Consider the following 25,205-nt stretch of genomic DNA (forward strand, 5'->3'; position numbering starts at 1 on the left):
GGTTTTAATGCCCCTCTGAAGAGACGTGGAGGTCAGAGTAGCTTGACTAGACTGTTTTTTTGCCCCTCGGAAGAAACGTGGAGGTCACAGTAGCTTAATAAGACTTTTTTAATGCCCCTCGGAAGAGACGTGGAGGTCCCAGTAGCTTTGCAAGACGGTTTTAATGCCCCTCGGAAGAGACATGGATGTCACAGTAGCTTAACAAGACAGTTTTAATGTCCCTCGGAAGAGACGTGGAGGTCCCAGAAGCTTAAAAGGACGGTTTAATGCCCCTCGGAATAGTCGTGGAGGTTACAGTAGCTTAACAAGACGGTTTTAATGCCCCTCCGAAGAGACTTGGAGGTCACAGTAGCTTACCAAGACGGTTTTAATGCCCCTCGGAAGAGACGTGGAGGTTACAGTAGCTTAACAAGACGGTCTTAATGCCCCTCGGAAGAGACATGGAGGTCACAGTAGCTTAGCAAGACGGTTTTATTGCCCCTCGGAAGAGACATGGAGGTCACAGTAGCTTAGCAAGACGGTTTTAATGCCCCTCGTAAGAGACATGGAGGTCACAGTATCTTAATAAGATGGTTTTAATGCCCCTCGTAAGAGACGTGGAGGTCACAGTAGCTTAACAAGACGATTTTATTGCCCCTTGGAAAAGTGGTGGAGGTCACAGTAGCTTAACAAGACAGTTTTAATGCCCCTCGGATGAGACTTGGAGTTCCCAGAAGCTAAACAGTATGGTTTTAATGCCCCTCGGAAGAGACGTGGAGTTCACAGTAGCTTATCAAGACGGTTTTAATGCCCCTTGGAAAAGTGGTGAAAGTCGCAGTAGCTTAACAAGACGGTTTCAATGCCCCTTGGAAAACTGTTGGAGGTCAAAGTAACTTAACAAGATGGTTTTAATGCCCCTTGGAAAAGGGGTGGAGGTCACATTAGCTTAACAAGACGGTTTAAATGCCCCTCGGAAGAGACGTGGAGGTCACAGTAGCTTAATAAGACAGGTTCAATGCCCCTTGGAAAAGTGGTGGAGGTCACAGTAGCTTAACAAGACGGTTTTAATGCCCCTCAGAAGAGACGTGGAGGTCACAGTAGCTTAACAAGACGGTTTTAATGACCCTCGGAAGAGACGTGGAGGTCCCAGTAGCTTAAATAGACGGTTTTAATGCCGCTCGGAAGAGACGTGGAGGTCGCAGTAGCTTAACAAGACAGTTTTAATGCCCCTCGGAAGAGACGTGGAGGTCCCAGTAGCTTAACAAGATGGTTTTAATGCCCCTCGGAAGAGACATGGAGGTCGCAGTAGCTTAACAAAACGGTTTTAATGCCCCTTTGGAAAAGTGATGGAGGTCACAGTAGCTTGCCAAGATGGTTTTAATGCCCCTCGGAAGAGATGTGGAGGTCACAGTAACTTAACAAGATGGTTTTAATGGCCCTTGGAAAAGTGGTGGAGGTCACAGTAGTTTAACAAGATGGATTTAATGCCCCTCAGAAGAGACGTGGAGATCACAGAAGCTTAACAAGACGGTTTTAATGCCCCTCGGAAAAGACGTGGAGGTCACAGTAACTTAACAAGATGGTTTTAATGCCCCTTGGAAAAGTGGTGGAGGTCACATTAGCTTAACAAGACGGTTTTAATGCCCCTTGGAAGAGACGTGGAGGTCACAGTAGCTTAACAAGATGGTTTTAATGCCCCTTGGAAAAGTGGTGGAGGTCGCAGTAGCTTAACAAGACGGTGTTAATGCCCCTTGGAAAAGTGGTGAAGGTCACAGTAGCTTAACAAGACGGTTTTAATGCCCTTTGGAAGAGAAGTGGAGGTCACAGTAGCTTAACAAGGCGGTTTTAATGCCCCTCGGAAGAGACGTGGAGGTCCCAGTAGCTAAACAAGACGTTTTTAATGCCCCTTGGAAGAGATATGGAGGTCAGAGTAACTTAACAAGATGGTTTTAATGCCCCTTGGAATAATGGTGGAGGTCGCAGTAGCTTAACAAGACGGTTTTAATGCCCCTTGGAAAAGTGGTGAAGGTCACAGTAGCTTAGCAAGACTGTTTTAATGCCCCTCAGAAGAGACGTGGAGGTCCCAGTAGCTTAGCTAGACGGTTTTAATGCTCCTCGGAAGAGACATGGATGTCACAGTAGCTTAACAAGACAGTTTTAATGACCCTCGGAAGAGACGTTGAGGTCCCAGAAGCTTAATATGACGGTTTTAATTCCCCTCGGAATAGACGTGGAGGTTACAGTAGCTTAACAAGACGGTTTTAATGCCCTTCGGAAGAGACTTGGAGGTCACAGTAGCTTACCAAGACGGTTTTAATGCCCCTCGGAAGAGACGTGGAGGTCCCAGTAGCTTAACAAGACGGTTTTAATGCCCTTTGGAAGAGAAGTGGAGGTCACAGTAGCTTAACAAGGCGGTTTTAATGCCCCTCGGAAGAGACGTGGAGGTTCCAGTAGCTAAACAAGACGTTTTTAATGCCCCTTGGAAGAGATATGGAGGTCAGAGTAACTTATCAAGATGGTTTTAATGCCCCTTGGAATAGTGGTGGAGGTCGCAGTAGCTTAACAAGACGGTTTTAATGCCCCTTGGAAAAGTGGTGAAGGTCACAGTAGCTTAGCAAGACTGTTTTAATGCCCCTCAGAAGAGACGTGGAGGTCACAGTAGCTTAACAATGCGGTTTTAATGCCCCTTGGAAAAGTGGTGGAGGTCACAGTAGCTTAACAAGACGGTTTTAATGCCCTTTGGAAAAGTGGTGGAGGTCACAGAAGCTTAATAAGACGGTTTTAATGCCCCTCTGAATAGACGTGGAGGTCACAGTAGCTTGACTAGATGGTTTTATTGCCCCTCGGAAGAAACGTCGAGGTCACAGTAGCTTAATAAGACTTTTTTAATGCCCATCGGAAGAGACGTGGAGGTCCCAGTAGCTTAGCTAGACGGTTTTAATGCCCCTCGGAAGAGACATGGATGTCACAGTAGCTTAACAAGACAGTTTTAATGACCCTCGGAAGAGACGTGGAGGTCCCAGAAGCTTAATAGGATGGTTTTAATTCCCCTCGGAATAGACGTGGAGGTTACAGTAGCTTAACAAGACGGTTTTAATGCCCTTCGGAAGAGACTTGGAGGTCACAGTAGCTTACCAAGACGGTTTTAATGCCCCTCGGAAGAGACGTGGAGGTCCCAGTAGCTTAACAAGATGGTTTTAATGCCCCTCGGAAGAGATGTGGAGGTCACAGTAGCTTAACAAGACGGTTTTAATGCCCCTCGGAAGAGACATGGAGGTCACAGTAGCTTAGCAAGACGGTTTTATTGCCCCTCGGAAGAGACATGGAGGTCACAGTAGCTTAACAAGATGGATTTAATGCCCCTTGGAAGAGTCGTGGAGGTCCCAGAAGCTTAACAAGACAGTTTTAATGCCCCTTGGAAAAGTGGTGGAGGTCACAGTAGCTTAACAAGACGGTTTTAATGCCCTTCGGAAGAGTCGTGGAGGTCACAGTAGATTAACAAGACGGTTTTAATGCCCCTTGGAAGAGACGTGGAGGTCACAGAAGCTTAACAAGATGGCTTTAATGCCCCTTGGAAAAGTGGTGGAGGTCGCAGTAGCTTAACAAGACAGTTATAATGCCCCTTGGAAAAGTGGTGGATGTCACAGTAGCTTAACAAGACTGTTTTAATGCCCCTCGGAAGAGACGTGGAGGTTACAGCAGCTTAACAAGACGGTTTTAATGCCCCTCGGAAGAGACGTGGAGGTCCCAGTAGCTTAACAAGATGGTTTTAATGCCCACGGAAGAGACGTGGATGTCACAGTAGCTTAACAGGACGGTTTTAATGCCCTTTGGAAAAGTGGTGGAGGTCACAGAAGCTTAATAAGACGGTTTTAATGCCCCTCTGAAGAGACGTGGAGGTCACAGTAGGTTGACTAGACTGTTTTATTGCCCCTCGGAAGAGACGTGGAGGTCCCAGAAGCTTAAAAGGACGGTTTTAATGCCCCTCGGAATAGACGTGGAGGTTACAGTAGCTTAACAAGACGGTTTTAATGCCCCTCGGAAGAGACTTGGAGGTCACAGTAGCTTACCAAGACTGTTTTAATGCCCCTCGGAATAGACGTGGAGGTTACAGTAGCTTAACAAGACGGTTTTAATGCCCTTCGTAAGAGACTTGGAGGTCACAGTAGCTTACCAAGACGGTTTTAATGCCCCTCGGAAGAGACGTGGAGGTTACAGTAGCTTAACAAGACGGTCTTAATGCCCCTCGGAAGAGACATGGAGGTCCCAGTAGCTTAACAAGATGGTTTTAATGCCCCTCGGAAGAGACGTGGAGGTCACAGTAGCTTAACAAGACGGTTTTAACGCCCCTCGGAAGAGACATGGAGGTCACAGTAGCTTAGCAAGACGGTTTTAATGCCCCTTGGAAGAGACATGGAGGTCACAGTAGCTTAACAAGACGGATTCAATGCCCCTCGGAAGAGTCGTGGAGGTCCCAGAAGCTTAACAAGACAGTTTTAATGCCCCTTGGAAAAGTGGTGGAGGTCTCAGTAGCTTAACAAGATGGTTTTAATGCCCCTCGGAAGAGACGTGGAGGTCACAGTAGATTAACAAGACGGTTTTAATGCCCCTTGGAAGAGACGTGGAGGTCACAGAAGCTTAACAATATGGCTTTAATGCCCCTTGGAAAAGTGGTGGAGGTCGCAGTAGCTTAACAAGATAATACAGAGATTGAACCGTGGAACTGCAAAACCACACTTCTGTTTCTCTGGCCTACACCAGACTATTTTCAACAGATATATTTGTGTCTGAAAAAATCATGGAGACACTATTATTTTTTTTAACGGCAAAAATTGCCAAAAGCAGGATAATAGAGATTTTGTACCATGGAACAGCAAAACCACAGTTATAATTTACTGGTGTATACCAGACTATTTTAAATATATATATTTTCGGCTGAACAGTGAGCGACACACTCAAACTGTTTTTTTTTAGATACAAATGGTCCAAAAGTGGATAATACAGAGGTTTGAACCGTGGAACTGCAAAACCACACTTCTGTTTCTCTGGCCTACAGCAGGCTATTTTCAACAGATAGATTTGTGTCTGAAAAATTAGGGAGACACTATTAGTTTTTTTTTATGGCAAAAAATGCCAAAAGCAGGATAATAGAGATTTTTTACCGTGGAACAGCCGAACCACAGTTATAATTTACAGGTGTGTACCATACATTTTTAAATATATATATTTGCGGCTGAACAGTGAGCGACACACTCAAACTGTTTTTTTTAGATACAAATGGCCCAAAAGTGGATAATACAGAGGTTTGAACCGTGGAACTGCAAAACCACACTTCTGTTTCTCTGGCCTACACCCGACTATTTTCAACAGATATATTTGTGTCTGAAAAATCAGGGAGACAACATTTATTTTTTTTTTTACGGCAAAAAATGCCAAAAGCAGGATAATAGAGATTTTTTACTGTGGAACAGCAAAACCACAGTTATAATTTACTGGTGTATACCAGACTTTCTTAAATATATATATTTGCGGCTAAACAGTGAGTGACACACTCAATCTGTTTTTTTCTAGATACAAATGGCCCTAAAGTGGATAATACAGAGGTTTGAACCATGGAACTGCAAAACCACACTTCTGTTTCTCTTGCGTACACCAGACTATTTTCAACAGATATATTTGTGTCTGAACTGTCACAGACACACTTTCTTTTTTTTTTTTTTGGGGGGGGGACACCAAAAGGTTAATAAGATGGGTATTTGTACAGTGTGAAGGAGGAAAAAAAAAAGAGGATTTAGATGAAAAGAAAGGATTTTTCCTGGCCCCCGAGACCTGGAGCTAACTCCAGCAATTTCAGCAACAGGAGCACACAGGACTGTAATGCAGCATTTGCTGGTATAACAACTGCGTCTCCTATACAGCCTGCCTGCCTGATAACTGGGATGTATATTAGTCCTGAGAAGGACTGTTTGTTTCATCTGGCAGCCTTTACAGACCCTACACTAACTATTTCGCAGTATATATCTCTCCCTAAATCAGCAGCGCTGTCCCTACACTGTCTGATCCCAGCCGTCTGTGTCCAAGATGGCGGCGCACGGTTTTAAATACTCGAGGTGATGCTGTGCGGCCAGCCTATCAATGTAATGCCCACAACCAACATGGCTGCGGCATTACAGTGACTGGCTGGCAATCCCTGCATGTTCATTGGCTCTGTAAAAAGCGGCAAACATGCAGGGCGGAGACCCAAGCTCCCGCCCGAGTAACCCGGAAATGCTCGGTGCTCGCCGAACATCCCGAGTAGCGTGATGCTTGGGTGAGTACCGAGCAGTACACAAATCATAAAGCCACTCTCACAAAATCATCTATAAAGAATTACCTGTTTAACATAGGTAAGTGAGTAGTATTAGAGACAGGGACTGCCTTGGGCAACTTTGATACACTTTTTAGCTGGTGCCCTGTCAGTACCCCTGGCTGAACAGCCGTAATCGTGTCGCTGCCTCCTCCTGCACTTTGATGAACCAGCCAAAAGAAAGGAAAACATCTCAGGCTTACAGAGCACACTGTGCATGAAGAATGCTAGCAGCCATGTTACATATATCAAGAGAAGAGTGGAAATCAGGGGAACGGCATCAAAAAGATGATTTAGGAGGGTGCCAGGTATTTCAGAAGAGCATTTTGCAAAATGAAAAAATGTTCTTGATCCTGTAGGTCAAAGTTAGCTCAGTTTGTATTTCCAGTGATGCCCCATCTTCATCTATTAACAGCATTCTCGTTGTCACTACTGTCTTGTGCTCAACACAGGAGAGAGTTTTGGCATGCTACCGGAGCAATGTGTGATGTGTGTGGCTTATTGGCTCACTTAAACAGATAAATCAGCACGTTTAAAAATACAAATTATACAAATGCAAATAAATAAGGCATCCCCCATACAAAATTAGACTAATGGCAGCTGAACATACTGATATCAATGGATTTGGCCGACAGTCTAATGTGTATGGGGACTCCAAACAATTAATTATTGGCAGAATTAAGGATCTGGAATGTTGGATTTCGGACTGCCGACCCTTTTGCTCTCCCAAAGGTAAGTCAACGCCAGATGTGTCATTCACCAGATTGCATAGAGAGCATTGTCAGAGATAGCTCTTCTGTGAATTGGAGAGAGCTAAGTTAGCTGCCGGCTGAATGATCAGCCGATGCATTGGCCAGTCGACAGCCATGCCATTTGTATGCATTATAAAGAACACATGTAAAGATTATTCTTTTTGATGTGGACAAGCCCTTTATGGAACATATTCTAGAAGGGCAAAACATATCTCTTCTAATGTTTCGAGTGATTGCACCAAATTTTAAGAAACAATGACATAACAATATCAGTAGAAATAAAAACCCACGTACCAATTAGATTAAATTTGACCAAAATTATCAATGATATCCATCACCTAATGTTTATAAGGGTTGAGAAGTTTAAAGTCAAGTACTACTGACTAAGGTAATTGGCAAATGTTTTAGCGGTTTTCTCCCAGCCCAGATTGCTGAGCTCTTACTTTTTCACACTGGCCTAAAATCACTCTAGAATGACCACTGAATTCGGTGCTAGAGTTAAGCAAAAGAATTTGCCAGTCAATAATCAGTAGTCGCTGGACCGCCTTGCTACTCCTTGCAGAATGTCCAGCGCCTTTACTGATTAGTAAGCTCAGTGATGTCATACCTCAATATCACAGGGCCAGTTAATCAGAAAAATGTCCTGGAATGCTGCAATTAATAGAAGTTTCACAGTGCTCTAGTCCATTGGCTTCGGAATGCTGGCATGGTCACTGAACAAAGGTCCCGAAATCTTTTTGACCAACTCTAGCCAACATCGGTTGATAGTGATTGGCTAGCTTAATACTTATTACTTTACTTGGTATAATGAAGACATACTTAAAGTAATTCTTTTAACAACTGGCCTCCAAATATCAAATATGATTTGGCTGGAAACTAATTGTTGAACTGTAAAAAGGATGGATGCCAAAACAAAATTATGCTTTACAACAATCAATTCTTAATTTAAAGGTTATCAAGTAGAAAGTAATACATAGCTTTTTGTCTACAAATCTGAACTCCCATGACTCATGAGCAAGTTATACTCAGAACCAAGCATATTCTATTCCAGAATTGATGTGCGGCCTTTATACATAAATGGAGCTTAGTTGAAGACATTGCAAGGAAAAAACATATTAACTGATGCTAATTCATAATGGTTTTCAATTCAAAGCGCAAAGTCAACTCAAAAGTGTTTAAATTAACAAAGAATTTAGAACACCATATATTTCCCACGAGGACGTTATATTGTTCAAGTGCAATTTGTTTCAGCTAAACAAAAGCAAACTCATATGTATAAAAAATCCCAGGAAACTGTGGATAACCCCAGAACACTGTACCAATTAAATGTGCAGCCGCATGGCTAAAAAAAACGGATAAAAGGAATAAAACAGAAGAACGAGACAGAAAATTATCTTAGAAGAAACTCGACCAATAGTTTGTACACAGCCAAATGGTTTTAGTAAACACAATTTTTGCTAAGTAAACCCCAAGGCTATCATCACCCTAAACTTTGAATAAAAGTACTTAACAGCCATCATATTTCATTGTGCTGTTGCCCTTCCAATTCCAAATGTTGCTGTTCTAAATAAAGCCAGAATACCAGGTAGCAAAGTCAACAACAACGTAGCTTCCTAGGGCTTCTCCCCAAGTTGCCTTTTTCCTTGCAGTTTTTCTTGTTTACTTGACAGCACCGTCCATTAGGTCTCATTCTTTTCGGTCAGTATTTTGCATTGATATTTTTAAACCAAAAGCAGGAATGTTCCAAAATACAGAATAAATGCAAATGTTTCCAACATACTTTTTGGCTGCAAAGTTTCAACAAAAATACTGACATCTATGAGTTGAGTTTTGTCATGCTCTTGCTCATCATGATATGCATATTTGACCCAGATTGCTTTGTCTATGCTTCATTGCTTTTGACCCTATGGTACGTCATGTGAATTTCTATCATCTTTGTCTACTGATCTCATTTACTCATGAAATTTATGATGTTTATAGTTTTTAGTGCATACATAAAGGCTGTCCGTCAAGCAGGAGGAGAAAGGGAGTTACAGAGGCTTCAAATCTACAAATAGTTCTTCGGTCTCATAATGCAAGTAATAATAATATTCATAATAATTTTATTTACATAGCACCAACATATTCCACAGCACTTTACAATTGAGTGTGTACATGTTCAGGCAATAAAGACATTACAAGTAATACCTAATTGAACAGTTATAGGAGGAGTGAGGGCCCCACTCTCAAGCTTACAATCTATAAGGAAATAGGGGGGGGGGGGGGCAATAGGTAGAACATGCTTTTCATGTATGGTCCAGCCAATATTATATTAAATAGTTGTATCTGTTTAAGCACAGTTACCAAGTGCTATTGGGTGCATGGAGGATGTGGAGACAGATAAATAGGAGAGACCAGATTTTGAAGAAAAATTAGAAAGGGGGAACAGGGAAGAGTTAGATTAGTGAAGTAAGGTGATGGGCCTGTTTAAAGAGTTTGTTTTGAAATCTTAAAAATGTGGGGGCTAGGTATTAGTTGGAATTATCCGGGGTTGTACATTCCAGAAGACTGGTGCAGCAAAAGAGAAGTCTTGGAGATGAAAGTGGGAGGCTCGGATAATGGAGGATGTTAGTCTTAGATCAGTTACAGAAAGGAGAGGCTAAGTAGGGTAATAGACAAAGATGAGAGAGGAGATGTGCAGTGGTGCAGAACAGTGGGGAGCTTTGTGGGTGAGAATGATAAGTTTACATTGTATTCTGTAGTGGAAGGGTAACCTGTGCAATGACTGGCACAAAGTTCAAATTCTGTGTCAAATTTGTCCCAAGAAAGCAAGGGTGCTGCTTAAGAGTTAGGCTATGTTCACACATCATGTTTTTTTTGGAGTCACAAATCAGCAGCAAATCCTGATCTCTGGCAGGAAAGAAGTTGCTTCAAAAACACAGGTTTTTTTGCTTTTTTTGTTGTGTTTTTTCACTGTCCTTTTGTCTTTATTTATGCATGTACATAAAGTTCTGTGAAATTAAAGAACCCCACTCTATTTTACCATCAAAAACACTGAATAAGTTACCTGCGTTTATGGTGTGTTTTTTCAGCATTTTTTTTCACCGCCCATTACTTCCCATGGGTGAAAAAATGTTGAAAAAACGCTGAAAAGGCACTGAAAGAAGAGACATGCTCTATTTTCCAAAAAAGGCTGCAAAGCACTAAATACGCAACCAATAAAAACCATGATGTGTGAACAGAAAATTCTGGTTTCTCATAGCCTGGTACTGCAAAGGGCAGCTGAAAATTTGCATAAAAATCTGCAGCAAAAAACACTGAAAAAAACATGAAGTGTGAACATAGCCTTATGGTTGAACCAATCAAGCTAATTGCTATGTCAGGTATAGGTAGGTTAGTAGAAGAAAAATGAGAAGTTCCGTTTTGGAGAGATTAAGTTTCAGATAGAGGGAGGACATGATGTTATAGACAACAGACATATTATTTAAATGCTGATTTCTTATTAAAGGAGGCACAGATTGGCCAAGTGAAGGCATTGCTGGGCTTGTCTTTGAACGAGCTACATGCGTATAATCATGAAAGCAGTGTATCTTGCAGTGGAAATGACCCTTAAGATGTATTATTTGGGGTCATGCTCTCAGATTCCCTTTACTAAAAGAGAACTAAGCGAGAAAAGACCCAAACCTGATAGTATTAGTACACCTATATATTGTGATCAGATCAAGCATTTCATTAGGCTGTGAGGACATGTTGTGACCTCCTTGTGTTCTCCTGCCACAATTGTGATAGAGCCACAATGGTTGCAGCAAAAAAAATGCATCCAAGTGATGTACATGGGTTGTAATAAAACTCAAGCTGTCATGGCACACTTGGTGGGGTGGATTTGCTAAGTTGTAGGACAGGGTGTGCAGCACAGACAGCGTTAATGTAATAAAGTTTGAGAGAAAGGATAGAAAGTGGAACAGCGAGGATCAGTGGAGCTGGATATACTGGATGGAAACTTGGAAAAGAAAAGCCAAGTGTATGGACACCATCGAGCACATCTAGGACATTATTGTTTAGCAATTGCAAAGGGGGCTGATAGTAGTCTTTATGACTTGTGAGCCCAAGTCAATGTGGCAGAACATTTCTCTGACAAACGACTTCACTGAAAGCAGCCAGGGCGCGAAAGTGTGTAAATATCTGTACATGGTGCTTGTGGCGCCCTACTGCGCACGGGTGCCACAGATCCCAGAGGGGTGCATGGATGGGATTCTCCCCAGTGGCCTCAATACATACAGATGTAGCACCCCAAGGGCTCGGCTGCTACAGGGGTATTGCACCTCAAACCAGAGGTGTGATATTCCACTCCCGGGCAAGGATGGAGTGTGGACTAGGGCTCATAAGGCTGCATGCACGACACACACCCCATTTCCGAGGGACAGCTCAACGGTGCTCCCACAGAAGTGCAGGCACGACAGCTTCTGTCCCTGGCTGGAGTGGGGAGGGGGAGGAAAACCCAGTGGTGCAGGAGCAGATAGGGGTGGGTCTCTGGGCATAGGTAGGAGCCCATTGGTTGCTAGTCACCTGGGCTCGGGTGTTAGAAGGAGGTATATAAGTTGGGCACCATCTTAGAGTAGTCGGTTCAGTTCAGAGAGGAGTTCAGCCAGAGAGGGCTGACAGGGAGCTGTGGCTCAGTCTGGGCCCAGCTCCATGAGGCGGGCCTGGAGTAGAGGCCAGAAACAGCAGAGAGAACAGGAACAGAAGAGAAAGGAAACAAGGAACAGAATATTAAGAAAGGCTCAGAGACATGAGAAAAGAAGGAACCCCATAGGCCCAGGAGATTGCGGGTGAAGGGTTGGCAGAGCAGGGTACCGGAACCCAAATTGGTGGAGGCAACAGCTTCCTCAGCCAAAGACCGGAGGTTGTGACCACATCTTGGTGCGACCCCTCACTACATCCACCAGGAAATCATACCACATAGGGTCAGGGAAACCTGAGATAGGTTTCGCCAATAGAAGGCCCGAGAAAGCTGGACAAAGGTGGGTCACTGGTGGGACGGCCAGAGAAAGGAAAAGAAGGGAGCCCTGTGCCACGCTCTGGAATTGCCTGGGAGTTGGTCGAGTCCCCTGCCTGGTGGACGCAGCACGGCTTGGGCAGTCATCGCCTGCAGGATTGACACGAATAACAACTGTGAGTAAAGCATTGGAAACTGCAACCCCACGTCTCTGTGTTTCATCGTCGCACCAGCACTATCAGTACTGGGACACTCACACCATCACTCCCATCATCCATGCTAGCTGCCCTGAGGCTATACTCCTCCCGTGGGGAGTTATCCCATACTTGGCTGCGCTTACAACATCAGCCTCAGCGGCCTGCAGTGCAACGGCGGTCCCCACTGACCGTAATCCACGGGTGGCGTAGTCGGACTATTATCCCACTAATAAGACTGCCACTGGTTTGACCACCCCGAGCCACAGACCGGGTCGCCGCCCAGACACTGAGACTACCACCCCCAGCATCCCACCAGAGGCCCGGTTCCGGGTTCAACACGCGGCCCAGGGGGCGAGTCAACTTTGGTGTAGTCGGCAGGATTTCGTGCCCGCAACCACCGGGTACTGCGTGCCTGAAAAAGACTTTTGCACTTACCTGAGAGAAGTTTCCCGCCGTCCGGAGTCGTTTCCCGCAATCGGACGCCATCTTGGGTCGTTTCCCGCCATCGGACGCCATCTTGGGTCGTTTTCCGCCATCTTCTGCCGTCTTCCCGCCATCCGCAGCCGCTTCCCGCCATCGGACACCATCTTCGGGACGCCACGCAGGAAGAAGAGGGGCGTGGACGCCGAAAGCGCGCGAGATCCGAAGCTCCGCCCCACGCACTGACGCTGCGTAAGGTCCTGGAAGGGAGAGGGAGCGACGCTGACTTCACAGGAGCGCGACGCAAGGTCCTCAACCCTGACGATCGACTGCAGAGCCGCAGCCTACGGAGGAAGATCAACGCAAGGTAGGCCACGGTCCACCAGAGGGGAGGAGGACACCAGGAATGGAGAGCAAGATGGCGGACCAGCAGCAGACTAAGCTGTCCAGCATCGGCAGTGCCCCAGCCGTTGCGGGCCCCGACCAGCGCCAGGAGAAGACGCGTGATACAGGAGCGGTCGCAGGAGCAGGTAAGAGGAGTCTCCCTGTCCCGGACGCTGCCAGCGTCAGCCTGCTCCCGGGCCCCCTAGTGGAGCCGCCAATCCTGGGCACTGCAGACACCGACCTGCTCCAGACCCCGCAACAAGCCCTGCAGCCGAGCCCTCCAGCCCTGGGCACCGGCACCACCAGCCTGCGACCAGGCCCAAAGTCGCACCCTCTGATCCCGGGCGTCATCAACGGCGGCCCTCTCCAGGCCCGTTCGCAAGGCCTGAACTCCACAGGCGCAAAAGGACTCTACGTCCTCTACGTCAACCGGCTGGCCGAGGAGGAGCTGCGCTACCGCCAGTGCGAGGAGGGCCAAGAGGACCCGGACGGGTCTGAAGATTACGAGGAAGGAGCATCAGGAGGACACCGTTACTAATGAATGGTAAATGGAACTGTATATAGTTACCCGTAAGGGTATAGAAACTGTTGCTGAGTGGAGTGTGGTCCCCGTTGGGACTGATATAGAACTGTGTAGAAGTTACCCCCTATATCCTTTATCTGGCTGGGGACTGAGAACAGCCATCCTTTTTTCCTAATCTGGCTGGGGACTGAGAGCAGCCATTCCCCTAAGAAGAAAGAACACCTGGTCGCAAGTTGCACTGCGGCCAGAACTCAAGAATGTGTTTGTGGAAGAATGTTTTACTTGACAATGTTTTCTACTGAAAAAGTTTGATATGCTGCTAAAATAGAAGTGCCAAAGTTTATATAGTGTTTTATAAAAGAGTTCCGGTGGCGTTAGCAAAATGTTTTATAGTGATTATACCAGTAACGTTGAAAAGAAAAGAGTACCTCCCATAAAGGGATGAGTTATTGGTTAATGTCTTATATGCGAGTGCACTTTAAAAAAAAAATTTGTATGTTTAAATTGTTTTTGCTCTTTTCCAGCCCGAGGACATGCTGTGATTTACCAGGGGGGAATGTAGCACCCCGAGGGCTCGGCTGCTACAGGGGTATTGCACCTCAAACCAGAGGTGTGATATTCCACTCCCGGGTAAGGATGGAGTGTGGACTAGGGCTCGTTAGGCTGCATGCACCACACACACCCCATTTCCGAGGGACAGCTCAACGGTGCTCCCACAGAAGTGCAGGCACGACAGCTTCTGTCCCTGGCTGGAGTGGGGAGGGGGAGGAAAACCCAGTGGTGTAGGAGCAGATAGGGGTGGGTCTCTGGGCATAGGTAGGAGCCCATTGGTTGCTAGTCACCTGGGCTCGGGTGTTAGAAGGAGGTATATAAGTTGGGCACCATCTTAGAGTAGTCGGTTCAGTTCAGAGAGGAGTTCAGCCAGAGAGGGCTGACAGGGAGCTGTGGATCAGTCTGGGCCCAGCTCCATGAGGCGGGCCTGGAGAAGAGGCCAGAAACAGCAGAGAGAACAGGAACAGAAGAGAAAGGAAACAAGGAACAGAACATTAAGAAAGGCTCAGAGACATGAGAAAAGAAGGAACCCCATAGGCCCAGGAGATTGCGGGTGAAGGGTTGGCAGAGCAGGGTACCGGAACCCAAATTGGTGGAGGCAACAGATTCCTCAGCCAAAGACCGGAGGTTTTGACCACATCTTGGTGCGACTCCTCACTACATCCACCAGGAAAGCATACCACATAGGGTCAGGGAAACCGGAGATAGGTTTCGCCAATAGAAGGTCCGAGGAAGCTGGACAAAGGTGGGTCACTGGTGGGGACGGCCAGAGAAAGGAAAAGAAGGGAGCCCTGTGCCACGCTCTGGAATTGCCTGGGAGTTGGTCGAGTCCCCTGCCTGGTGGACGCAGCACGGCTTGGGCAGTCATCGCCTGCAGGATTGACACGAATAACAACTGTGAGTAAAGCATTGGAAACTGCAACCCCACGTCTCTGTGTTTCATCGCCACACCAGCACCATCAGTACTGGGACGCTCACACCATCACTCCCATCATCCATACTAGCTGCCCTGAGGCTATACTCCTCCCGTGGGGAGTTATCCCATACTTGGCTGCGCTTACAACATCAGCCTCAGCGGCTTGCAGCGCAGCGGTGGTCCCCACTGACCGCAATCCACGGGTGGCGTAGTCGGACATTTGTTATTACACTAAGACTGCCACTGGTTTGACCACCCTGAGTCACGGACCGGGTCGCCGCCACACTGAGACTACCACCCCCAGCATCCCACCAGAGGCCCCGTTCCGGGTTCCCCACACGGCCCAGGGGGCGAGTCACAGACACCTCCACCCAAGTCCACTAGATCGAGCCCTGTCAGCTATATAAATACTGGGGGGTGGAGTTCAGGAAGTCAGTCAGTGGGAGGCAGACAGTGTGACTCCATGCTGCAGCTCCAGACCAGCTGAAGTCGGTGTGGCTGAAGGCCAGGCTAGGCCCAAGCTTCGGGCTAGTCTGGCCAGTGAGAGCCTGGAGCAGGCTAGAAGGCAAGTGAGAGTTCCTGTCAGGCACAAACAGGGACAGAACTCAGAGAGTCTGCTCAGGGAGTCTGCATTAGAGAGTCTGCAGACTGAAGAGAAGAAAGAGGAACGCATAGGGGGCAAAGGAGCATAACACGCTCACCCCGAACCATATACCGGACACTGGGTCCGCGCCTACAGGTATATTTCTGACCAGTAGGAACAACCGGGATCCCTGGAGAACTACAAGTCCCAGGTTAACCAACCGCTGACCACAACAACAGGATAAGGTACCACTAAGGCTCCAGCGACCAGGAAGAGTGGGAACCAGGAGAAAACCCTACCTCCAGGTCAGTAGGTACAAGAAGGAAGCAGTAAGCAAGCCAGGCCTAGCTCCAGGCAGGCCCGAAGCTTAGAGAGTAAAAGACACAGATCAGGAGGCCCTATACACGCTCACTGGGGAGAGTCCAAAAGTGCGCCCTTCTCCTGGAGTGCCCTGGACCGTACCTGCATCACCACCAGTAAAGGTATTGAAGTTTGCCCTTGTTTGTGTACCTGTACTTCCTCTGGGACCGTCCTGCCGTCTCTCTCCTGCTTCCACCATCTTTCTACACCTCTACACTGCCCTGAGGCCTGCTCCACCTGTGGGAAGCTGTCCCATCATTTGCTGCCCCTAACATCTGCCTCAGAGGACTGTTGCAGCGCTGGTGATCCTCACCAGACACCACAGGTGGCGTCACGAAAAAAAAGAGCATATAAAAGTATTCCCCCATTTCACTGACCGCCCTGGGTCATGGACTGGGCCAGCCACCGTGATATCCCCTGGCAACCAGAGGCCCGGCTGCCGAGTACCCCACGGCCCTGAGGGCGAGTCAGTGCTCATAGTCGATGCTGAAATATTTAAGATGTTTTGAAAATTTTGCTTAAATTTTTTAGCATGTTCAAATCATAAAAGGGTTTGTCCGGTCAAAACTGATAGGCACTTTGCGCTGCGACGATTCACCGGTTTCAGACCTGGAACCAGGTGTATTTATGAGTTATACATACCCCCGGTCAGTGGGTGTGGCCTTGCTCTCCATACACTTGTATTGAGCGAGGCCGTGCCCTTTAGTCGGACACACCCACTGGCCGTCCACGTCACAAAATGGAGCGTGGCCTCGCTTAATACAAGTGTATGGAGATCTAGTCCGTGCCCTTTGACCAGGGGTATGTATAACTCACACATACCCTCTGGTCCTAGGCCTGAAACCGATGAATCCCCACAGCGCACATTGCATGCACTGGGGGGTTTCATTAGTCTTACTTATCGGTTTTGACCGGACAACCCCTTTAATATGTCTGTCCATCCTGTGATTTCCATATTCTATCACTCTTACTTCTTCGGTGTTGCAATTTCAATGTTGAGGAATGTATGTGCTTATGCTCTTACCATGGTATTCAACGTTGCTTTACTTATATACAGTATAAATGTCATTCTTTATAAACTCATGGGCTGTATGCCAATGATATCCTCTCCTACCTTCTGTGACATTATGTGGCCTGATCCTTTTCCCTCTCTCTGTTACCAAGTATTTGATAAAGATCTAGACTGTACAATGCTGGTAAAGTAAAAGTACTAAAATATCATGTTATTTTTCATCTATCTTGGAAAGTATTGTGAGCACCCTTACAGACCCTGTACACATTGGATTAAAGGGGACTGAACCCACCAAAATCAGGGGAAACAGCCAAACAAATAAAGAGTATGGTGGCCTCCCGAATCTTCCCCGACAGATGATGTCAGGCAAAATAAGAGTCTGTCAATTTAAATTCAAATGCTCGAACTCTTCTTATTCTGTGTGATAAGTCACCTTTCCTCCCCATTTAAAGCACTTGGAAGTTTTGCTGAGCAAATTTTCTATGTGTATGGGAAAGTTGGGAGCAATAATTTTGGGCAAATAGTTGTCCAAGGACCCGTTTACACAGGCTGATCGGCAGCACAAAATGATTGCTGATCAGTTAACTTTTACCAATGTACTTCAACTTCTACCATTTACAGAGGCAGAACAAAGAAAACAAAGTGTACTGAGCGATCTACACTAGATTACTCAGTGCTCTTAGACTGCCATTGTTTTTGGCACTGCAAGAGCTGTTTACACAGGACGATGTACCCTTGAGAATGATGATCTTTTATACTATCTTTATTAGGTAATCAGTAGCCTGTTTACACTGCAAGATAATCGTGAAAGAAGCGAATCTTGCATTGTTAATGACCCTTAGGCTGTGTGCCCACGATGCGTTTTTTAAGCGTTTCTGCAGCGGCAATTCCGCCTGCCATGTTCCCCAATGATAATCCGCATGTGCTGTGCACATGCTGCGGAAATTTCCGCTGCGGGTTATCATTGCGGAAAAAAACGCAGCACTACCAATTATTTTGCGGAAACGTTGTGTTTTCGCCGCCATTGACTTGCTTTGGAATGCATGGATTCCGCATCACTGCATCTGTACAGGCGGAATCCAAGCGTTTCAATGTGCGAATGGTACCCGGGTCTGGAGGAGAGGAGACTCTCCTCCGGATCCGGGTACCATAGAATCTGTAAAAAAAAATGCTAAAATAAAAAATATACATTATACTTACCTTCTGATGGCCCGCCGTGTGCTTGTCTTCGCTAGCCGGCAGATTGCGGTTGACTGAAGGACCTGCGCTGACGTCATTTAGTCATGTGACGGGTCACGCAATGCTGATGTCGGCAGGTCCTTCAGTGTACTGCGAACTGCCGGCAAGCCAGGGCAGATCGAATAAAGACTCCGGGGGCCATCAGAAGGTAAGTATAGATTTATTTTTTTTATTTTTTACCATTCTTTCGGTCACACTATATAAATCCATGCCGGTTGCATGGATTTATATAGTGTGACCAAGTTGACAAGCACTTTCCAAGTGATGCTAAAATCACTTGGAAATCGCTTGACAACCCTCATGTGGAAATGCATGTAAAGAACGCTTCACATCCGCATGTCCCTGGCAGGAAAAACGCATGTACAATCCACATGCGTTTTTTCTGCCAGGGAGATGCAGAAATGCTCAGGAAAAATCTGGAGCATTTCTGCATCGTGGGCACATAGCCTTAGGCTATGTTCACACATGTTGGGTTTTTTCAGTGTTTTTTGCTGCATATTTTTATGCAAATTTTCAGCTGCGTTTTGCCGTACCAGCAAAATCAATGAGAAACCAGAATTCTCTGTTCACACATCATGTTTTTTTTTGTTGCATATTTTGTGCCTTGGTTGAGTTTTTGGAAAATAGAGCATGTCACTTCTTTCAGCGTTTTTTTTTTGCCCTTTTTCAGCATTTTTTCACTTATAGGAAGTAATGGGTGGTGAAAAAAACGCTGAAAAAATGCACCAAAATTTGCATCAGCGTTTTTTTCAGCGTTTTTGATGGCAAAATAGAATGGGGTTCTTTTTTTCACAGAACTTTATGTACATGCATAAATAGATACAGAAGGACAGTGAAAATAACGCTGAAAAAACGCTGAAAAAAGGCACAAAAAACTCATCAAAAAATACAGCAAAACCTGCTTTTTTGACGCAGCTGATTATTAGGTTTTGCTGCAGATTTGTGACTCCAAAAAAACCATGAAGTATGAATTTAGCCTAACTCTTAAGCAGCACGCTTGCTTTCCTGGGACAAATTTGACACAGAATTTTAACTTTGTGCCAGTCATTGCACAGGTTACACTTCCGCTACAGAGTACAATATAAACTTATCGTTCTCACCCACAAAGCTCCCCACTGTTCTGCACTAGAGATTAGGTTTTGCTGCAGATTTGTGATGCTGAAAAAACTTGTTATCTTTTGATGTAGTGGATTCCCCCCTTTTTATTTCCAACCCTGGTTATTAAAATATCAGTAATACCTAGTTAGTAACTGCACTGACTAGAGATAAGATAATTGATTTGAAGAAAATAGATTTTTCTTTGAATCTTGAAAAAATACAAACTACAATTCAATTCACTCTAATTTAGAAAAACAATGTTAAATGCGAATTACTACGTTCCAGAGGTGACAAAGAGCACTGTTAAGATGGAAGACCAGAACAGAGGGAACTAGATGGGTGGAGGACTGACCAGGGAGTTGTGTGGAGGGACAGGTAAGGGCTAGGTAGAGGTGAATATAATTTTCGAAAAAATCTTAAGGGGTCAAAAAAGACCTCAGAGCATAATAAGAGTTGTGGAGGGACATATAAGGGCTAGGGACAGGTGAATATCATTTTGTTAAGTCTTATGGGGTCAAGTGAGACCTCAGAGCATAATAAGACATTGAATTACACAGCCGAAATCGAGCAAACCGATTGGATTGGAGTTTCAGCAGATTTGCTTGTTTCTTGTACATTTGGCATATTATTTTCTTTTTAGTCATTAGGTCACCCTTAAGCTGTCTTTATTTTAAACTACAAAGTTTGATGTAACTACTTTAGTTGCCTGCCTCAGAACCTGATTTAGCTTTATTCTATAGCTTCAGCAGGACCATGGTTAGGGGAGTTTGGACAATTGCCCAGGGCCTCCAGTCCCTTGGGAGCCCCCACTGTCTACAGCATAGGTTACACTCATAATAGTATTATCAGTGTAGCTTCTGATGTGGAGGCTGCTTCAGCACCTTTGGTGACATCATGATCGTGTGACCGGTCTTGTGACCGTGATGTCACCATATGTCATGTCCGTTGCGGGAGTCAGAAGAAATTAAGAAGAGATGGACTAGTGGTAAGTCCTCTATTATCTGTGTGTCTGTCTACCTGTCTGTGTGTTTGTCTCTGTGTAGTTGAGCCTGGAATGTTTAAGCTCTTGGTGGTATATATTACTGAAGACATCAGAAAGTATTGGCTCCTGGTGGTATATATTAGTGAAGATATTAGAATGTATGGGCTCCTGGTGGTATTTATTAGTGAAGATATTAGAATGTATGGGCTCCTATTGGTAGATAATAGTGAAGATATGAGAATGTATGGGCTCCTGGTGGTATATTAGTGAATATATTAGAATGTATGGACTCCTGGTGGTATATACAGTATTAGGGAATATATTAGAATGTGTGGGCTCGTTATGGTATTTATTAGTGAAGATATTAGAATGTATGGGCTCCTATTGGTAGATAATAGTGAAGATATGAGAATGTATGGGCTCCTGGTGGTATATTAGTGAATATATTAGAATGTATGGACTCCTGGTGGTATATACAGTATTAGTGAATATATTAGAATATATGGGCTCCTGATGGTATTTATTATTGAAGATATTAGAATGTATGGGCTCCTGGTGGTATATATTATTGAAGATATTAGAATGTATGGGATCCTAGTGGTATGTATTAGTGAAGATATTAGAATGTATGGGCTCCTAGTGGTATTCATTAGTTAAAATATTAGAATGTATCGGCTCCTGGGGGTATATATTAGTGAAGATATGAGAATGTATGGACTCCTGGTGGTATTTATTAGTGAATATATTAGAATGTATGGACTCCTGGTGGTATATACAGTATTAGTGACTATATTAGAATGTATGGGCTCCTGATGGTATTTATTAGAGAAGATATTAGAATGTATGGGCTCCTGGTGGTATATATTATTGAAGATATTAGAATGTATGGGATCCTAGTGGTATTTATTAGTGAAGATATTAGAATGTATGGGCTCCTGGTGGTATTTATTAGTGAAGATATTAGAATGTATGGGCTCCTGGTGGTATTCATTAGTTAAAATATTAGAATGTACGGGCTCCTGGGGGTATATATTAGTGAAGATATGAGAATGTATGGACTCCTGGTGGTATTTATTAGTGAAGATATTAGAATGTATGGGATCCTAGTGGTATTTATTAGTGAAGATATTAGAATGTATGGGCTCCTGGTGGTATTCATTAGTTAAAATATTAGAATGTATGGGCTCCTGGGGGTATATATTAGTGAAGATATGAGAATGTATGGACTCCTGGAGGTATTTATTAGTGAAGACATCAGAATGTATGGGCTTTTGGTAGGTATATATTTGTGAAGGCATCTGTATGTGTGAGCTCCTGGTGGTATATATTAGAGAGGACATCAGAATGTATAAACATGTAAGCCTGGCAAAATGCTGCTCATTCATTGGGTGATTGGATTGTTTTTGGCAGACAAAAATCACTGTTCTCAGCAGCACATCGCCCAGTGTAAACTACAGATGTGCTGCTGTTAATATGATGCTGTATGGGGACAAATCGACATACTAGTGATCGTTTTGTGCCCATCATTCTTCATCAACCGATATAAAGTGGCCAGTAAACAAGCACCAAATTACTTAATTACAGTCATACGCGCTCGTTTAACAGTCCGAACTCAGCGCATGTAAATGCAATCTAAACATTTGTGTGTGATGCTGTAATATGTCAGCCTTTAGGGCCCAATTTTAAACTTTTGCCCAGGGCCGTACTGTGTCTAAAACAATCCCTGAGTTTCAGTGTCCAAAACTCAACATGTGACTACAATAAGACCTTAGTGCAAAAAAATGTTGACTATATGAAGTTCTACCTTAAATATGTGAATTTTATGAAAGGAAGATATTTGTCATTATAAATCTGACATTTTAACAATAAAGAGGGAGCAAAGTATAAAGGAGCATGACAGCAATTGTTAAATAATAAGTCCAACAAACCCTGGGATTTGTTCGGTCTACTAATAGAGCTGTAAGGTTTCTGTTGACCTGTAGCAGTTGGAGCGTTCACAACTTTTCTTTCGTTTACATCTGCCAGTTTGTGAATTCTAACTTCATGATAGCAGATCTTTAAGTCGTTTTGGTTTTCTTTGCCAAAAATATATTCTTTAAGCAGGGTTTACTAGCTAAACAATATGTTCATTTTTTTCCAAACAGCAGGTTTTCCAGGATGTCTTGTCAAAGTTTCAGAAAGTTAGCAAATAAAATATTTTGTATATGTCTGTTTTCCATTTAGGTTTCTTTTAATCATCTTATCTAAACGATTAATAAAGAGGAAAAATGGACAACTTGGCAAGATTTATAGTGTGAATTAAAAATTATTAAACAATACAATGGAAAAAGTTTTCTTAATTTCATTCCATATGGTGTGTGGTATATCTTACTTTGATATGTTTAACAATTGACACTCGTTAGCAATAAGAAGTTGCTTCTATTAATATTTTAGAAAGAGAATTTGATATGGTTCTGAAGGAATGCAACTTTACAAAAAACTTTTTGTTGTTGGAAATCAGGAGATATTTTGAGGATTACCTTGAAATAAAGGTTTGGTTCAAATAAAAGTGACTTAACCCCTTCACCACCTTGGGTTTTCCGGTTTCATTTTCTGCTCTCCATCTTCCCAGAGCCATAACTTTTTTTATTTTTCCATCATATTTTTCGTTCAATATGGCTGTGTGAGGGCAGTCATGTGCCTGAAAAGATACGGGCTCAGTGCCAGAGTCCGCATCAAATGGAGGCATGCCACCTATGACGTACCTTTACGTCATAGGTCGTAAAGGGGTTCCCATAGAGATCTGTTTTATATAACCTGAATTACGTGACCACTTGAGGTTCCAATGGCAGGTAAAGATAAAGATCTCAGTAATAGGAAAATGGTTGTAAATTTATGTATGTCTCTTTTTCAAAATTATCAATGGCTCATTAATAATGGATAGCTCTAAATATTTATTTATCTGCATTTGCTTAATATTCATGCCTTCTTCATACTATACTTGACTATAATTCTATTAGAACCCTCCTGTTTGTTTTTTCCATCTTGTGTGTTGCAGTCACGTGACCATCTGCCTATATATTCCAGCCCCGTCCTTTTGGCTGTGCTGGTGTAGAACAGGCAAGAAAGCTTGTAAAAGGACTTCAACATGACGCTTCAAGGATGGAGCGAGACTGCCATCTACAGGCCAGATACAGTCAAGCTGAACCAAAATATGCAAGGGAAGTTGCAGGGAGTGCAGGTTCAGATGCTGGACCCGATCAGGTGACTTCCAGGAAGGAGTTCCAGGAGATGAGAGGCCTGAGGGGTCTTTGGCACCAAGCAGCAGAAAGGAGCAGACGTGCTCCCTGCGTCCTGAGAAACCCGACGTGACAGGCCAAATCCAGAGGCCTGAGAGGTGCTCCAGCCGGGCACCGGTAAAAGCGATCCGGATCCCTCACAGTTGTGACCCGAGTGCTGTGCCTGCTGAGGGGACTAGGAACCTGATCGCGGTGCTGAGTGAGTTTGCGGAACCCGACGTCGCCCACCGACAGACGAGGCCTGGACCCCCCTATCCAAGGCTCGAGAGACTGCCTCCCACAGCCAAGCAGAGAGGAGTTGAGAGACGGTTGCCCCAGGAAAGTCACGCCAGCAGAAGCAGAGGAGCTGCATACGTGAGCAGGGCCGTCACTTCCACTGTTCACCCACGGTATCGGGGACAATTGGGTTTATGCACTCAGGTTGGGAGGGGAACGGTTGGGGCTAAAGTAGCACAAAGTGATCTAATTGAATTTATCCGGAAGAGACTCACGGCCTAGCGGGAATAACCGGTGACCCACGCTAGGGCCAAATGCACAGTTAAAGAACTTGCGTGGTGTCTCCCATGATTGAGGGCATCACCTTACTTTAAGAGACTGCGCCTTACTTTAAGAGACTGCGCCTTACTTTGAGAAATTTCGCATTTTGCTGATATTTCAAACCACTGTTCATTACCCTTGTTGCTAATCCCTTGTTTCAGAATACCTGTTGTATAAAACTGTTTACAATCATCTCTGACTGTTCTCGCCTGGTGTCTCTTTGCGTTGCATTCCGGCACCTGCATTACATTTGGCGTAGTCGACAGGATGCAACATTCAGACGCAGAGATGGCAGATCAGTCTGTGGCTGGGTCCGGCCGGAGCCATATACCCCTGGGGGCTATGCTCAGCCATCTTCCCAAGTTTACAGGGGATGGCATGTCACTGTGTACTGGGCAGAAAGACTGAGAAGTATGCTACGTATGTATCCCCTTGACCCTCTAGCTCAGGTGGAGCTGGCCCTCCTAACCCTTGATGGAGAGGCCCGACAGACTGTGATGTACCGCCCACCAGGGGACCGTGACACCGTGGATAAAGTGATAAAAATTCTAGAGGACATGCACGGTGACACTACAGATTTGGGACACTTGCGCTTACGGTTGTTTCAGCGGGTCCAAGGGGAAAATGAGACAGTAAATCAGTATGTTAATGCATTACAGGAAGTGACGGCCCATATCACTAAGAAAACTCGGGATGGGAACCGAGGACTGGGACCATTGGATGAGGTGTTGCGTGACCAACTGATTGATGGCTTGAAAGACCCTTCCCTGAGGCAGATCCTGAAGGAGTGGCTGCGATTGAGCCCTGATCTTGGCTTCCTGGAGGTAGGGGCTGAAGCTAGAGTCCTGGAGAGAGAAGTTCCTGTTCTCAAAGCCACAGTTAGAAGTCATGAGGCAATTGCTCCTGGATTCACCAACCAAGAGCCTGATTGGGTACGGGAAATACGTCAGGAAATTCGAGACTTTCGGGGTGAGCAGAATGCTATTAGGAAGACTCCTACTGCCCCCTTGCCGACGGACCGTACTGCTCAATGTGGACGGAGACCAGAACGAGAAAGACGTTCCTATCCGGC

This window comes from Phyllobates terribilis, unplaced genomic scaffold, assembly GCF_046119375.1.
Source record: "Phyllobates terribilis strain yellow unplaced genomic scaffold, ASM4611937v1 Scaffold_10__3_contigs__length_209671492, whole genome shotgun sequence".
NCBI classification, from domain to species: domain Eukaryota; kingdom Metazoa; phylum Chordata; class Amphibia; order Anura; family Dendrobatidae; genus Phyllobates; species Phyllobates terribilis.